The 14634-nt window shown below is 38.2% G+C and overlaps 1 protein-coding gene across 6 annotated transcripts in view; it reads right to left on the reverse strand.

The window, feature by feature from the left end:
* dlg5a (discs, large homolog 5a (Drosophila)) overlaps positions 1-14634 on the reverse strand; it is a 49817-nt gene that overhangs the window by 32488 nt on the left and 2695 nt on the right. The window lies entirely within an intron of this gene.

Here is a 14634-nt window from a genome sequence, read left to right on the forward strand (position 1 = left end):
TTCAAAAGAAACTGCTCGTCATAATCGTGCAACTAACTGGAAATAAATCATCCATGGTTAAGCAAAATGTGCAACTTTCTTAGAGCAATAACAGTAATTATACTCAACTGCACAGATAATACAGATATCTGCCAAATACACTTGGTAACAGCATACAGATTAATTAGTATATTTAAATATAGCAAGTAAGCAAACAGCAAGAGAGCAAAATATTTAGCATGGTGCTTATTCAAATGTCCAAAGTAAACTATTTCTCATCTGATTAAATTGGTATTTAAATAGGAGATATGCAATTTTAAATTCAAATTAAAAAATGTGCATCACTGTGTCAATTTTGTGAACATTGTCTTTTAAACTCCGCATGTAACAGAATAGCAGAGACGCCAGTGACTGATATTGTGTTTTAAATGGCACCTGTTAAGCAGAGATGTACAGTATACAGCCCTATTTCAAAAGGCACACATCCCCACTCAGCTTTTGTCTGTTTTTACTAGAGCTACAACAACTAATCGATAAAATCGATAATAATTGATTATGAAAATCATTGTCAACGAATCTCATTATCTATTAGTTGGTCTTCATGCAGTACATTTATTCATTACCTTACTTCTGTTCCGAAAACACGCTTCGGAGACCAAATACTACAACCTGTAATTTGCAAAAACCAATGAGTGGTAGACAAGTTCAAGTGTCACATTGATGGATAAAATAAACAAAAGACAATTCAGAGAGTCAAATTAAATGTCACACCAACAATAAAATGTAATTGAACCTGGTATTTGAACCAATTCCTGGGGAATGACAGGTTCTACCAAGCAACCAGGGATTGCTAGGACTGCAGAATTCAGTGCTTTTGTGCATCCATAAAAAGTAATGAATTTTTTATGTTTATTTATGCATTACTTTTTATGGATGCACAAAAAGGACTGAATTAAACTACAGTCGTAAATTAATAATATATATTCTGGTGTGTATTGGGTTCTTTTCAGTCTTATATAGTTGGACAAACATTTTTGTAAAGTTTTAGTCTTAAGTTTACATTTGTAACACTCAGTTTGTAGATTGTAATTTAAATAAATGTAAAAAAATGGCACTGAAAGCTTGCCCCCGATACGATAGATAGAAAAAAATAATTGGCCGACTAATCGATTATGAAAATAATCATTAGTTGCAGCCCTAGTTTTTACCCTCCTGCTATATTTTATTAAGAAACTCCGCTGGTCCCTTTCACCCAAATACAAAAATGTATTTAAAACCTGTACTTAAATATAAAAGGAAGCATTCCATATAAAGGAATAAAACGCTATGCATGCGCTCAATGGGCCTTATTTATCAAGCTGGACAAGAACAGATTGGTCTATAAATCATTTGTATGAACATTTATACAAGAAATTTGGTATTCATGAACATCTTGTAAATTTGATAATCGTTGCACGTTGCTACGTGCTCCCGAGTGTGAGCAAATTTACACGCAAGATGAATAACTAATGTAAACCTCGACTTGTTCGACTTCAAATAACATTTGCATGGATTAGCTCCTGAACTTTTATATATGGAACATACTGTCGATTCTATCATTTTGGAGTCTCCATCAAAAACATATCCTCGTGCTAGTTCACTAAGTCAGGGGGCGAAGAATACGACTGAGAATATTTTGTGAAAAAGCAGTCGTTTTATTCATCATATTTGCATTAAATAAAGAATAATAAATAATAATAAAGAAAACAAGCCAATACAAACCGATACTACAACTAATAATTCAATTATGACAAAAGAAATATCACCGTATAAATGGAAGCTGTTCTGTCTGTGTACAGCCATAAGCCGTATTATACTGTATATTATTAAATATTTTATTGGCATAAAGGGGAGTCAAGATAGTTTCCACATACGCCTTTCAATCCTTACCCTGATCACTTATTTTGAATCAAAATAACTTTACAGTACCTCACAAAAGTGAGTACACCCCTCACATTTTTGTAAATATTTGATTATATCTTTTCATGTGACAACACTGAAGAAATGACACTTTGCTACAATATAAAGTAGTGAGTGTACAAATTTACAGTGTAAATTTGCTGTATATTCTGACATTCAACCTTCAGTCAGTTCCTCCAGGATTTCACAATCGCAGAAACGCAAAATTAAGCAAACTCCACAATATTCCAGCAGCTTGCAATTTTTCAAAATTGCCATAGATTTTACGCAGATTTGGGCCATGACGCGTCATGTCACATCACAACACTCACCGAGTCAAAACCTTCGATTCACGTACACACGAGTACATCTAAGAAGTCACATTTACCAACAAACATCAATGCGAAAGACCGTGCAAACCAATTTCATGCAATTGGAACACGTAGTGCAGAAATAATATACTCCTGGACACCTGTGTCCTCTCAAAAAAAAAAGAAAGAAATCAAATAAGTTAATAAAATAATTAAATAGTGATCGAAATTAATTTGCTATTAAACACTGATCATTCTTCTGCACCCCATCGATCAGAACAGCCAATAAAGCTGCTGTACCGTTGCTATTTCTATACAAACCAACTAAGACTAAAACAATATTTTAAGGAACACATTAATAGATCTATGCAAATGACTTTCTTGCTGGCAAGCATTACAAAAAAATATACACATACTAAAGCAGGAAGCACAATAAGTTTGTATCTCTGATGCCAGCACACCTTAACCTAGAGCTTAGAACATGTTCATATTATTATTATTAAGCACTCATTCAAAAAGAACATTAAAACAAGAGAAAGACATTAAATCTTTGTGATTAAATCTTTGGCCTTCCAATTCAGGACCCTTTCTCCACCTGCCTATTTTTTTTTTTTTTGGAACAATGAGTACACAGGGGTGGCAAGATCATGTCTCATTATCAGTTCTCCTGTACTTCACATAAAGAGGCTGCGGCAGAGCCGAGCTTACACCCTCACAGCCTCAGGATACATCAGCTCTCCGCTTTCACACCGACGCGGGATGATAACAGAGAAACGCACAGATGTGCAAACCAAGCCTTGATTTAGCCTTGAGAGAACACTTCAGAAACTGCAGCAAGGTTTTTAAGAGGGAGCGTTTTAGAGGCTTTTCAGAGTATTGGTTTCTCAGTGTACGGGTGTAGCCTAGTAATTACTGATGTAGGCCTACTTACAAGAAAACACGCAGGAATGAAATGAAATACTATTTGGATGAATAACTGAGCATCGAATGAGTGCATACGAGTATATAAAATCACATTAATTTGGATATCTATAAGGGGTGTAACAATCCACAAATTTGGATTGATGCACCGTTTTTAAAAGGCGATGATTGAAGTTAATCGAAGAAACAATCATGATTCAATTATTACAGAAAAAATGACAAACAACTGCGGAGTAAAAATTATTCTCATTTTTAAACTGATGTATAAATAATTCAGTAGGCTAGCACAGTGATTCGCTGGTAACTCTGGTGCTTTTAAAGTAATCATTCATTTGTCACCTTTGTCATTATCATCTGCAAATTAGCAGTAGGCCTATCCCAGATTCTGAGCGAAGTTGGTCACGTCAGTCGGAGGCTTCTAAAGCTTATCACATCATATTGTAGCAGATTCAGTGGTAACGTCAAATATCAAACTGTTGCCTTCTAAATTGTATCTTATAATGTAGAAGCCTGAGGTTTATACCCTTTAAGATTTATTTAATAAAAGTTGCCATTTTAATGTAGATATCCATTACCCGGTACCAGTTAGTCTATGTGCAAAATGTAGTAAAGGAGCACAGGCACTAGCTTTTGCCACAAGACTCAGAAAATCAATGTTGATTGCAACCAGTAAGAGACTTTAATTGAATTTCTTTAAAAAAAAAAAAAAAAAAAAAAAAATTTACATCAGTAAACCCTGAATCAAGATTTCTGCCAAGTCTTGTCTACTTGTGTCAGTCAAGCTGTCTAAACTCACCTCGGCTTCAGCTCTGTGCCGATGAGGTGTGGAAACACTGAGCTTAATGACTCCACAACACAGCATCAATATACCAAGGCAAATGTTATATACCTAGCAGATTATAAGTTTATATTATGTCGGAAACTAATAATTATTTTGAATCACTAATGAATAAATCTCTCATGGCATGAGAATATTATCAAGTGGCTTATATAGACTACACCCAAACTAAACAAGGTATTGTATTCCATACATTTCTTTACTGGTTCATACTTTGTTGTAAATATAGGATCAATGATGTTAATAGCTAGCTAGGAGGTCTTACCTGGTTTTCAAGCCCTGCTTTATAAGTCAAATTCCAACCAGTCAAATTCAAAACAAAGGCCAATATCTGCTGGCTATCTCGCCAACTGAAACAGCAAATTCACTTTGCTTGCTGTGCGCGTGTGAGAGGAGTAATTTTCAATTTGTGGACTTGCCTCCAGAGCTTGGGTGTTGACTGCTGGTTTTTAATGGGGTCAGTGAATTGACCCCCAGCATCTTTGCCGTGAGCCGAAAAATGGATGGTGATTTGACACACATCATACATTAATATGCATCGTGTATCATACAGAAATGATCATCGCTTCAGAGTTGAGAAAATAGTTTAACTACTTATAAGTGAATTGATTCAAAAACAGCTTTGCTATGTGTGGCATGAAGTGACATGACCTGGGGTGTGGCAGAGCTTGCTTCATAACATAGACCCCCTAATCGATGAAATATGTTGCCAAGTACACACATGACTACAATTGCATGACAATGAAGTGGTCAGAAAATTTACATAAATATTACATTAACATGACAGTCTACATGAAAAAAAATCCTGTTTTTAATTGCAAAAATGTTCTACTCTCAGACTGCTCGAAACGATCATGCTCAGTCCAGGCCGATCAATTGTGATGAAGATCATGGCAATCTAGTTAAAATAATGTTTATCTTAGGAGATATCATTATCTATCATTATATAGATATCATTATATCACAGTAGTAACATTAACCTTGCATTAACCCTAACCTTGTAGGAGGGATAAAAAAAACTTATCAGGGAAGATGACGGAGCGTGAGAATTGAGAGTGTGCTTCAATGAAGAAGTAACAATATTCTAAGAGTAACAATATTCTGTTTAATTATGTAAGCAGTAAAGGTGGCATTTTAATAAAAAAAATATGTAACATTTGCTGCTCTCTCACTAGCTGGTGTCAGACTGACAAGCACAATAGTGGTTTTTGACAATCAAATAATCCAAGCACCCAAAAAATAAACATAAACTCCACTAGATCCACTGGTTTGTTAAATATCACATTGACTATGAAAGTCCTATTACTTTTGTCTAGACTCAGACATGATCAAATAACCTTTCATATCATGTCTTCCTTACATTTGTAAAGAGTTTCTCATGCTTTGAAATCTGATCCTTTATTACACATATAAACAGACAGTATATAAAAACCAGTGAAGGGGATTCCAGCAACAGATTATATAACATGCAAGACAAGCGATCGTATGTGCGGGAATAAAAGGTGTCTCAACATATTGCTATTTTGGTTAGGACAAACACAGCTGGCTTACTAGATATCCAGCTTTTCATTCTTGTTTAAAACACCACATAAATGTGCTTATTGGAAAGCAATGAAATACTAAAAATGTTGTGTCCCACCACATTCATGGCAAAGGTTAGTAAATTTAAAATCCTGAAGAACAGGAAACTTAAAGAAAAGAATGTAACAATTAACGTATCAAAAAAATTATGAGGCCTTTTCACTTGGATTCTGCTTAATGAAGGATCTCAATGATGCAATTTTGATTACTGTAGATTTATAGATTTTTATTATTAATGATAATTAATCCCCCCCACCAGCACCATTTTATTTCCAATTTTGCCACCACTTCCCAATTCCCAACCACTTAGCCAGCTCTCCCCTGTCACATGACTGCTACAAACTGGGGAGGGTTAGAGCAAACACGTGCTTCCTCTGCGACACGTGAAGCCAACTACCACGTTTTCAAATTGCTGCTCATGCTGCGTCACAGGACAGCATAACACACGCGGAGGAACGCGCCATCTGCCCTCGTCCATGAGTATGAGCTCACAGATGTCAACGGCTGGTTAACGTCAAACTCACGATCTTCCAATAATAGGACAAATGCATTTCTGTGGTGCCACTCAGGAGCGTTTTAAACTAATTTAGCGCCACAAGATGCGTGTCTCCAATACACAACAGATCCTGCTTTTTCTACGTTTTTTATTTATCAGTGCATCCCATTAAATCAGAATAATCGGATTCAAACTAATACCTTTGAATTGACCAGAGAAAATTTAGGAGTCTTGACTATTTGTATTCCAAAACGAACAGATCTGAGCTCAGCTCAGCTCCTATTCTCAGCCTGAAGTGCTCCTTGTCATCATGCCAGGCCTGCAGAGCTGGCTATAGAGAGAGTCTGACAAACGATTCTGTTTACCCACATCTCAGGCGTTTACATCAAATTCATCCTGGCAGTGTTCCTTCTTTCCTGAAGAAGCCAGTGCTGTTTGATTAAATCTGGAGCGAGCCCAGCTCAAAATCACCCCCTTTTCTCTCCCAGACAGCAGAAAGACATAGTGCACAGTGCCTCAGGAGCAGAGGCACCATACGGACCAGGAAGCCTTTGTTCAGCTAGCTTGCAGTTTCCCATGAGGCCACACGGCAATGCTGTGGCACCAAGGGCAAGGTTCAGGAGACGCAACAAATCAGGATTCAGCATCGATCACATGAAGTGCCAGTGTTTACAGTAGTTTTAAGGGAAAGGCCTGCAGCATAAAGCTCTCACATATCAGATGATGTCACCCATGTAGAGACCTTCCAACTTTTGAAGACGTGGTTGGACAGCAATGTAATCCAACAGTCACCAACTACAAAAGCAGATGAAATTACATCATGTCACCTTTGACCAAATTTAAAGAAACAACCAAAAACAGATGATACTCAATTACAGGTGGTGTGGAGGCAAGACAAGATGGAAGATAATATAGTAATAGAAAGTAAAAGAGAAGAAAAACAATATTCTAAACAGTTTCCAACCATTTCCATCATTCACAACTCTTTAATCATAGGCCTCTCAGTTGTAGGCATGTGATGTTTTCATGCTCACCACCTCTTGTACAGGTATGACACTGACAAACAACATGCCTATCTCTGAACAACCTATAATTAGAAACATCTGAGCTTATTGTATAACCCTTTTAAATGTATACAGAGAATATCCCTGCACTTGAAGGCTTTTGTAGACTCGTATTAATGTATTAAACGTATCGATGGTAAACATTATACATGCAAGATGGTTCATCCTAAGCACTGCTTTACGTGGCTCTCTAAGTGATAAAAACTTATGTACATGATTGGTTACGTAAAAAGCCGCCAATTCAAATAATTCTAAGCTTCATACAAATTGGGTTTACAAAGCTATCAAAGAGCAACATCGTTAATTTCAAGTCTCCTTCTACACTACTTAATTCCTCGAGCTTTGAAATGCTTACTCTGGTTCTACCGAGTTTCTCGCCATTTTTCCCCAAAAGCACGGCATGGTCTTTTGCTCGCAAAAGAATTATCTAGCTGCATTGGGCACCTACCAGTTTCAGCCATATTTTTCCTTTCCAAACACACTGAGATGGGGGTGGACTGAAGGGGCATTGGAGGCACGTCTATAAAATGACTGACAAGAGGGCCATGCAAACACAGACACTCACGGCCCACGGTTTTCCAAATGGGTTCCTCACCCACATAATACACTTGTGCTGAGTCAGTGGCTTTAACCGTTATTTTTATAACGTTCTACATACGTCCAGGTTAACTGTAAGAAATAAAAAAATGGAGTGTTGCGCCTTTAAAAACAGCTACAAACAAATATAAAAAAACAAAACAAAGTGTCATTCTTTAATGATTAAAAAAAATTGCAGCCATTGGCAAATTGCTGTGGGGTAGAACACTTCGGAGCATACCGTTATTGGAAAATACTCAACACCCGTTGTTAATTATTTTATATCTATAACAGCATGATCTGTTTTTCTTTTTTTTTTAAATCCTTACTTCTCACATGTCCCATACTGATACGACAACCAGTATATTGGATCAACCCTCATACTGTCCGTTACTACGTGCAGGTCTAAATTTAGAAATGTTTAGTAAGTGGGGCAACACTTAAACACGCATTATAAATCACTTCACAGTAAAGAATTAAAGCTAACTGCACTGTCACCTTGATAAGAGTAATGGTCCTTTAAAAGCACCAACTGGCCAAACTTAAAATTTGCCCTACTTTGCTAAATAGTGCAAACTGTTATGACTGAAGTGAAATACATGTCAGCATAAATAAACAAGGTCAGTCATATCAAATACTGGCAGAAATGTTTCTAAGCAAGGCACAGCATACAGTCACGTTAGAACTGTACAGAATGAAAAGTTCCTGGAGCAAACATTCTCAGACTTCCCCAAACAAGTTCAATATGTCGAAATGAAATGAAACCCATGTTGCACCAGGTAATAGTGTCTCAATCTGTTCCTTATAGTGAACGTTAGATAAGGTTCACCACCACACGAAAATACATTTCCCTTTGTTCAGCACAGCGCACACAGCTGTGCATTACCGCCTGTCCCATGCTTAATAGCTGCTCTTAACCTATTAAAAGCTACATGTGTCAGGTCAGTCAGCCATGGGCGGATTAGTGGGCCCGTTTTCAGAAAGCCTCTATTACAGGGTCTGATTGTAGCCAGCTATCAGTCCAGTGTCAGTCATCAGGTCCAGAATACAGCACTGAGGGAACTTAGAGCAGCACTGTTTATTTCTATTGCTGCACAACCAGTATTTAGACTTTGGCATTTCCGGTGCATTACTCAGTAATTAAGACGCTTGAGATGGCTTGCTTGGTAATTAAGTCTTTTTTTTTTTTTGATGGTACTGACTCATGGTGGACAATGCCACCAGACTCAACACCTTGTAGATACAAGAACCTATTCATGCTAATTTAATTTAGTGTATGCACACACACACACATACAGCATAGCAATCCTATCCAGAATAATAAGCCCTGTTTCGCTTATGATTAAATTATATAAAATGAATGCCGACTCGTAGCAAATTTACAACTAAAAAAAGTTCCTACAATCTTCCAGGAATTAAGATTATCTTTCCATAATTTCAGGAATACGCTGCGATTCATTCAACACAAAGCCAAAAAACATTAACAGCATATTCATTCCAGCGGTTTGGTGCAGTAGGTTGTATTAGTCAGGTCCAGTTATACAAAAGGCTGTCTTGCTGAGTTGCAGATACTGGATTAGACGCATGACAGCAGCTAAAAGTAGAGCAACATCCACTGCAGCAGCCCAACCAGGACAGTGTGCACAGCAGACAGCATGAAAAAAATAAAAAATACAAGCCTTCCTGTCCTTGAAAGCAGGTATGTTAGCATGTTACACACCTCGACGCTGTGAGTATAGCGCATGCTTCCAAATCAGCTGACATGCGAGCTGGTTGACTGGGGTATGATTTTTACTAGGCAGATTAATTAAACACACATATGACAGATAGATTTTTCATAAACCGTGCAGAATGAAGTCCAACTCAAAGCTGTCATATAACTCACTCACTCACTTTTCAGTAACGTTTACCCTGGTCAGGGTTGCAGTGGATCAGGAGACTACTCCAGGAACACACTGTGTCAGTCCACACATTCGTAAGCTCATTCACAGGAAGGAAGAAACCAGAGAACCCAGAGGAAACCCATATGCACAGAAACTCCATACAGGCAGTAACCCCAACTCAGGTTCGAACCAGAAGCTGTGATGAGGCATCGTTGTCCTCTGTACCACTGTGTCACTGCTGCCATCGAACGCTCCGTCTATTAGTAACAGTTATGTCGCAGTTAAAAGCGCATAATCAAGAGAAAATTAGACTCAAATATCTTCTCATCTCATAACCGAAACGTTGCCCAATGACTTTCTGACTTGTGATTTAAACATGATGTACTACATTAGAAATTTTGTTAGAAGAGAATAATCATACTTGTTTGTTTCCCTTAATCTGTATTAAAGCATGTAACTAGCTCACCATACCTTATTGCATTACATTAGTTATCACCAACCTAGCTACTAGGTCCCATTTTTAAAATATGGCACTGGGCATCACATTGGAACCTCTACTTATCCAGTGGTCTACGTCAGCGTTTCTCAACCACTGGGTTTTGACCTAAAATTAGCTCTGCTACAATTGGTGTGTGAGTGTGTCTGAATGGGTGAATGAGACACAGTGTAAAGTGCTTTGGATAAAAGCGCTATATAAATGCAGGCCATCATTTATTAGTTGCCCAATAATGGACCTCAATCAAGGTCTCTTCATGTAGTGTTGCTCTTACGTATGTGCTACCTCCATGCACCGTGCTAATCTGAACACAATTCAATGTCTGTAAAAATACATCTGTTTATTTATTTTTATAAAAGAAAGTATGTAGTCGATTCAGAAACTCCTACTTCGAGGGCAGCAAAATGTGTTCCCAAGTACAACCTGCAATATATCAAGTATGGTTTTACTGTTTTTCTAAACAGAAACAGATTAAATTAGTACCTAGTAATTGACAGGTGGGCCATGAATGACTGCCATTCAAAAAAAAAGTGGGTCACAGTGGGCAAAAGGTTGAGAAACCCTGGCCTAGGTAATAAACTTATGATTTCTCAACCCCTGTAAAAAGAATTCTTACATTTTCTGACTCAAATGTTTAGACTGAATTTTGGCAAAGCTACAAAAGCAGATATTAAACATTAGCAAATGTGCACAGATTCCTTGATTCCCTCATCATCATAATATATAGACTGCATAAATGCGCCCTCTCACAGAGAATAAGAAAAGGACAAAAGTGAGACATTCTGTCCTGCCGTTGTTCTCTCTTTCCACAAGTTGGATCTATCGGGATCCAGGCTGACAGCCCCCATGGTCCATAAACAGAGCAAGCTGCTGACTGTGCACTTTGGAGTAGCTCGGCTTAAAACAAACGGCCTGTTGTCTCTGCTCAGCCCTCTGTTTGACTGCATGGAGGAGTCACCCTTTGGCCTGCTGTGAACAAGCCATTTCAAATTAAACAACCACTTGATTTTAAAACAGAAATGGATGGTTTCTCTCGAAGCCAACTCCCACAAACCAGCCAGTGGTAGAACTCCAGCCTATGGATCACATCAAATAAATATTTAGACTGGAAGACTGGGGATAGAGCTGGGCAAAGATGCCAGGACAATGCTGTCTAACATGTTCAAGGGAAAAGTGTCGAAATCAGGACCTGCAGAGATTGGGGGGGGGGGGGGAGTTGCTCATGCACCTCATGAAAGTCTTGCTAATTAGCTGAGGAGTTGAAACAGGTGGGTTAAATGAGGCAGGACTCTGCAGTGCTGCTCCCCTCCAGGACTGGAGTCTGACACCTCTGAGCTAAATCAACATGACCGTCTAGTGTACAGTGCAGAGCAAACATCGCACCAACAGCTTTAAAAAAAAAATTATAAAATAAGAAGACGCAAGAGCTGTAAACTAGTCAAACGTCTAGGCTAAGTCCGTTTAGGTCAACATAAATAATTAGATTTTTAGAAATGTTTCCAGCACACCCATTTAATTATCATGTCACACATGAATCTCAATGACTTGAAATGCTCATCTTTTGCCTCCCTGTTTACGTTGATTTATGATGGTGTGTGTTCAATACACACTGCAGTGTGCAGCTCCTTCAGCCAGCATGAGGAAGCAGTTGGAGCTTCCACCACACTGCCCTAAACTAACCAAACCTGCCCCTCCTCCACCGCTCCCACTCCCAGCCTGTGTGTGTGTTCATGACTGCAGGTGTGTGTATGAAGAGGCTTGGCAGTGAAAAGAGTTGAGGCTCAGCAGTGGCAGCTTGAGAGAATGACTTCAGAGCAGGTCGCGATCACTGTAACTCATCATACACGTGAGTGTGTAAGCCAGCGAGGGAGAGGGAGAGCTTAGGCTTTCATCTGTCTGTTCAGAGCTGGCTGGAGGACGTGGCTCCTCTTGGTCTAACACATCACACACATGCCACAGCAACATAACGAAAGAAGTGCTTTAAAAAGATTTGACAAACACATACATTCAATATGTTCTGTCGTAGAATAAAGCATTTATTAGATACATGAGCTTATAGTAAGGAAATCTAAGGAATGTTAATAGGAATCGAAGACTAACATTGTGTAAGGAATAAAAAAACAACAGGGTGCGCAGTTATAGGAACGTGACAAGGTGATGCGGCCTGACAAGAAGCACGATCGCTGTTCCCACCCTGATAAGGAACACTGTTCAACAACAGCACATCCTAAAGTGATTGATTCCACTTAAAACACAACAGTTTGACACTGACTACGTTTACATGGACAGTAATAATCTAATTATTAACCTTATTCTGAATAAGACAATATTGTGATTAAGGTGTTTACATGAGTCACTTTTAGAATATTCCTTTCATGTTCCTGTTTTACATGTTATAGAACATAGATCGATTAACGGCAGACGTCATTACGTCACCGTGCCACGCCGTCCGACGTTCCCTCCAGAATTTCACGTATCGACATACAGTTCGTCTTCGCTATGGTACCATATACAGTTTTGGGAGTTTTTATTTTTAATTTTACGAAAGCTTCAAGTGCAGTTAATTATTAGTCATGCTATATGTGCAAATAGACGATTGCATGAAGCCGTGGGCTGCGTCCCAAACCATGTACTTGCCTACTATATAGTACATGTATATTGCCTACTATATAGTAGGTAAGTACGTAGTTTGGGGCGCAGCCGTGCTCTCTTGTTTGTCGTAAAACGGTTGAGCTCTGCCGTGTGTGTACGTGTCCTGTCGCAAAATGCGGTGAAAACAGTCACACAACGTTAATAGTGTGATTAAGGTGTGTACATGTCTATAATGCACTTCGATAATGTGACTAAAACAGGAATACTTCACATCTTAATTCGATTTGTGTTTACTTCGAGTACGACTTTAGTCGGATTAAGTTAATCAAAAATAGCTGTTTACATGGTAGTTTCTTAATCAGAGTATTGTCTTAATATTGGATTATTTTTGTCCATGTAAACGTACTGAATGATTACAATTTCTAATTTGTTAAGGAACTACACATCCTGCTTTTTTAACATTTATAGTTACGCTCCCAAGTGGTAGGACAGAAAAGCTTTGGCGCGATCATCGGGAGATTGCGAGCCATCCAAGAGCGCAAAAATTGGACGTGCTCTCTGGGTGGAAGGGACAGCAAACGCTTCCTCCTGTCAATCACAGCAACACTAGCCAATCTTAGATGGCTGTGAGCTCATATATGCAGAAGAAGGTGACAGCACCGAGTTACCAGTCCCTCCAGGAGTTTGCGGTCGCAGAAATAAATGTAAAATCAAGCAAAGCCACAATATTCTGAGGAGCTTGCACGATTTCAACATTGCAGCAGATTTTCCGCAGATTTGGGCCAAGACACATCAGGTGACATCATCACAATGCGCATTCAGCCAAAGTCCTCTTCAATTCATCAGAGTTAAAAATGAGTACAACCAAAAGGTCTCATTTACCAACAAACATCACTATGAAAGACCGTACAAAACAATTTTGTTCAAGTGCAATTTCGCAAAATTCTAGTAGAAGCACAAAACACTTTACAAGTTGCATCGCAAAATGCACAATCAAGCATTTTTTGGCAGAACAATCACAACAAAAACAAAAAAACTGACACTTATGAGCAGCAGTTTGAAAAGATATGATTGCCTGGCTTCACGTGTCTTGAGAAGAAGCATGTGACAGCCTTCGCCCTCCCCAGTTGGTAGTTGTAGTATGACGGGGAGAACTGTCTGGTGGGTGGGAATTTGCAAACGACTATACTAGAGAGAAGAATGAGGAAAATTATAGTTACATTTAATGCTGTGGAAACTCCATAAGTTAGCTTGTTATCACTTACGTTACAGCAGCTATAAACAATTAGAACACTAACGTTAATAAGACAGTAAATGCATAAAATTAACTGACTCTTACAAAGCACTGAGGATGGAGACCCCTTCCATAAATCTAAAATAAATCTCTCTTTTCAGAAAGCTACACCACATTAACAACTATGTTTTTAATTTATTTATTATTAGCCTTAGATTACGCAGACCTTCCACCACATAAGTCCCTGTGAATTAGCGGTTACTATAGAAACGATAATGTATTAGAAGTAATGCATTAATATAAACTAGGGCTGCAACTAACAATTATTATAAAAAACATGTTTTCACATTCTGCCCGATGTTGTCCTTTGTGCAAATTGAAGGCTATGAAAAAGGTATCAAATGTATCTATGAGTGGGCTATGCTATACATTCTGCAAATGATTTTTTTAAAATATCAACATTATATTTTGAAAACAAAAAAACAACTGATTGTCCACAAGCTTTAAAGCAGAAGTTAAATCACTAAATTAAAAATGCTAAAAAAGAAAAACAAAAAGCACAAACTAAGTGTTAACTGGTAAGAGGTTGAATGTTCTGTGGTAACACACATTCACTCATCTGAACACAATAACATGTTACTTTATTCTGTAAATGTATGACAGTTCCATGTTATAACCGCATTACAGTCACTGCTCGCATAAAAACACAATTACTTTTGTTTCTA

This window comes from Ictalurus furcatus, chromosome 3, assembly GCF_023375685.1.
Source record: "Ictalurus furcatus strain D&B chromosome 3, Billie_1.0, whole genome shotgun sequence".
NCBI classification, from domain to species: domain Eukaryota; kingdom Metazoa; phylum Chordata; class Actinopteri; order Siluriformes; family Ictaluridae; genus Ictalurus; species Ictalurus furcatus.